Source organism: Callorhinus ursinus, unplaced genomic scaffold (genome assembly GCF_003265705.2).
Source record: "Callorhinus ursinus isolate GAN/ISIS: 27379988/994484 unplaced genomic scaffold, GSC_fseal_2.0 scaffold18, whole genome shotgun sequence".
NCBI classification, from domain to species: Eukaryota; Metazoa; Chordata; class Mammalia; order Carnivora; family Otariidae; genus Callorhinus; species Callorhinus ursinus.
Window position 1 is genome coordinate 26,917,481 of NW_027397080.1, and position 3,865 is coordinate 26,921,345.

Consider the following 3,865-nt stretch of genomic DNA (forward strand, 5'->3'; position numbering starts at 1 on the left):
AGACATTGGGGAGGGTATGTGCTACGGTGAGCGCTGTGAATTGTGCAGGACTGTTGAATCACAGATCTGTACTTCTGAAACAAATAACGCAACATTTTAAGAAAAAAGAAAAAGAAGAAGATAACAGGAGAGGAAGAAAAGGGGAGTATGTCAGAGGGGGAGACGAACCATGAGAGACGATGGACTCTGAAAAACAAACTGAGGGTTCTAGAGGGGAGGGGGGTAGGGGGATGGGTTAGCCTGGTGATGGGTATTAAAGAGGGCACGTTCTGCATGGAGCACTGGGTGTTATGCACAAACAATGAATCATGGAACACTGCACCAAAAACTAATGATGTAATATATGGTGATTAACATAACAATAAAAAATTAAAAAAATAATAAAATAAATAAAATAAAAATAAAAACTGTGTGGATGTGGGTCTAGACTGACAGTGTGTCATCACTTTTAGGGATGAAGGTATTGGAAGTTACCACTTAAGGGACAACCTGGTATCTGAAAGGAGAAATCCATCAGCCCATGACCATTATCAGTGGTAAACCGGAAAATGCAGGAGGGAGGGAGGGGATAAGGAAAGGCCCCCCCAGTACAGGGCAGGCCCCAGTGTGACAGTGGAGGATGGGGGTGCGGGATGTGGGGACATGATCCTGGCACCTGGAATGAGGGGTCCCAGAGAGCTCCAGACTGGAGAGGAGAGAGTGGTATCAAATCCTGAAACCACCGCCTACGTCAGGAGCGCCCTGGGCCCATGTCCTCACCACCACCACCACCACCCCGCCCCACCCCACGGTTAGAAGGCAGCCATGGGGAGGGCCAGCATCCTGCTCTGGAAGGATGTCCTGCTCTGCCCAAGCAGCTGAAACATGGCACATTCAGCCACCCCATGTGCAATCTCCATGGCCCCCATGTGGATAAGCAGCCTGGGGTCGGAGGGACCCCTGCTGCCCGCACCCGCGCAGCCCAGAGCACAGGGTTTCTGAGAGGCTGACCGTGCTGTGTGAAGACAATTCTCAGCTCCCTTCCTTCCTCACACCACACCGGGGGGCCTCAGAGGAGCTGAGCTATGAGGAAAGAGTGCCTTCTCCTGGACATTCACTACCAGCTTCAGGTCCTCCCCCCAAACCCTCACTGACATTTGCCCTTCTTCCCAAACTTGCAAGCAGGTTCAGGGCAATGCCTCTCAGACTCAGAAGGCCACAGATCACTAGCCAAGAAATGTCCCCATTGTCTTCTTTGTTCCACTGTTGTTTGAGTTTCCACTGTGCAAGGCCCTTTTCATGAATGATATAATTGGGTTTTTACCAAATTACACAGGAACAGGAGACTGACGGGAGACCAGCTTCAGGAGGATTCAATGGTCGCCCAAGGTCATCACAGGGCTAGTCAGTGCAGAGCTCCAATGGCTTGCCCAGCACCACGGTCAGGAGCTCAGACTCTGCAGCCAGACCTCATCTCAGACCTTTCACTCATTAGCTGCATAATTCGGGGAATGTGACTTAACCTCTCTGAGTTTCCATTCCCTCATCTGTAAAACAGGGAAAATCAACTCAAACATGGAAAGATCTTAGAGAAACACCAAGCACAAAGTAAGCATTTAATAAATGGCATCGATGGTCACCCCCATTTGTCTGACTTTGAAGTCCTGGTGAATTGTGCATCTGCATTTTTGTGTGAATGTTCTTTATGAGCCACTATCTGTGTAAGTACAGAATCTGAAAAGCTCAGCTAAGAAAGTAGTGTAATGTTGGCTCTTCCCTCCCCATGATTCCTTAGCTGCATGTCACAGTGTTGACAGGGCATTTGCCACCGAACATCTGCATTCTCTGCCAGCCTCACTCCCCAGAAGACAGTAATTGCATTGCCTTTATGCCTGAGAGACAGCTGAGGACCAAGGAACTCCACTGCTGTGATAGTAGTTAGCCAGCCCTGAAATTGCACAGGGGTCCCTGATGCTGAGGACAGGAAGGCGTGAAAGAAGGAGCATCTCCCCAGAGACAGATCTCCACGTGGAAATGAAGAGTAAGACTTTCAGGACAGGGTGCACCGAGAGAAAGTGGAGGAGCTTCTGGTGAGGCCTGTTGGGCTGAACACTGCCCTGGACACATTCCATGAATCATCTCATTTACTGCCCATGAGTACTGGAGTGAGGCAACTTACTAGTATTATCCTCCCTTTTTACAGATGAGGCTCAGAAACGTCACCTGCTCATAGTCCTATAGCTGATAAAAGGCAACACTAGCTCCCAGATGGGGGATTTTTCAGACCTTTGTGCTGGGCAGAAAACCTGTTTCCCCAGTGGGTTCCATGGTGTATCAGCTGTCCGCTGCTATGTAATAAACTGACCTGGACTTAACAGCATAAGGCAACACCCGTTTACTATCTCCTGGTTTCTGTAGGTCAGAAGTCAGGTGGGTGGGGATGAGGTCTTTCTTCACGGTCTCTTCAGGCTGAAATCTGGGTGTTGGCTGGGCTAGGCTGTTATCAGGAGGGTCTGAGCGAGAATGTGCTTCTAGGTTCATTCAGGTTGTTGCGAAATCAGTTCCTTGTGGCTGTAGGACTGACGTGGCTATTCCCTCACTACTCCCAAAGGGCAGGGACAGTCCTTCTCATGTGGCCTCTTCCACCTTCAAACCTGCAAGTTAGGTCCTTCTCATGCTTCCGACCCCTCTGATTTCTTCTGCCACCAGCCAAGAAACCTCTGCTTTGAAAGGCTCATACGTTACATATGCCCACTTGGGTAATGTCCCTTTGCCATATAACGTAACATAATCCTGGGAGGGACATCTCATCATACCCACAATGTAGTGTGAGGGCCCCTGGGAGTCATTCTGCCTTTGAGGAGCCAAAGACTGGAAAGGAACTCAGGAGTTCTGATGCCTCGCTCTCCAGCTCAGACACTTGGCCTACGCTCCGGGATGACGGGAGTGCACAGCATCTCTATGACCCTGGCTACAGCACCTACTCCATTGATTGAACCCGGATCTCAAAACCAAGAGTATGATTCAGTACCTCCATGACACACGGTTCACGGTGCCAGACGTAAGTTGCTGAGCTAAGATGACGCGTAGAAAGGAGAGAAGTACAGAGAAACCACAAGCCTCCTTTGTTTCCCTTCCTCCCTCCCTTTCTTCCTTCCTGTTTATTCTTACTGGCACCTGCTATGTGCCAAGCAATGTGCTAGGTCCTGGTGATACAGCAGTTAACAAGTCCAGCAAAATAAGGTGTCCACGTGAACTATGTGATCTTCAGCAATGGTCAGCAAACTTTTCTGCAAAGGGCCAGGTAGTAAACATCACCAGCTTGACAGTCCTCTACAGCAACTACTCAACTCTACCACTGCAGCTGGAAAGCAACCACAGACAATAGTAAAAGAATCAGAGTGGCTGTGTTCCAATAAAACTTCACTGATAAAAACAAATGGTGGGCCACTTTGGGTCTGCAGAATGCACCCACTTACCCTTGGTCGACTGGGGTAAGACTGAGAACATACAGGGAAACAGATAAAGAAGATCATTACAAATTGCTGTAAGTCCCTTGAAAGAAGTACAGAGGATGCTGTGACAGAATAAATTGGAGGAGGAAGTCACTTCTGGAAACAGGGTGGTCAGGGATGACATTGCTGAAGAAGTGACATTTAAACAGAGACCTAAGAAAGAGACAAGAGAAAAGTGGGTGACAAAGGAAGGCGAGTTCTGGGCAGGACAATCAGCTGGTGCAAAGCCCCTGAGGCAAGAAGGAACTTGGGCTGTCCCAGCACAGAAAACAGACCAGAGGAGTGTCGCTTCTGCTCTGAGTAGGTAGGGCAACCACGGAGGGCGGCGGGGGGGGGGGGGGGGGGGGGGGGGAAGGGGGGGGGGGGGGGGG

At 49.8% G+C, this 3,865-nt stretch overlaps 1 protein-coding gene across 2 annotated transcripts in view; it reads right to left on the reverse strand.

Moving 5' to 3' along the window:
• Positions 1-3,865, reverse strand: part of KAZN (kazrin, periplakin interacting protein) — a 1,113,689-nt gene that overhangs the window by 888,986 nt on the left and 220,838 nt on the right. The window lies entirely within an intron of this gene.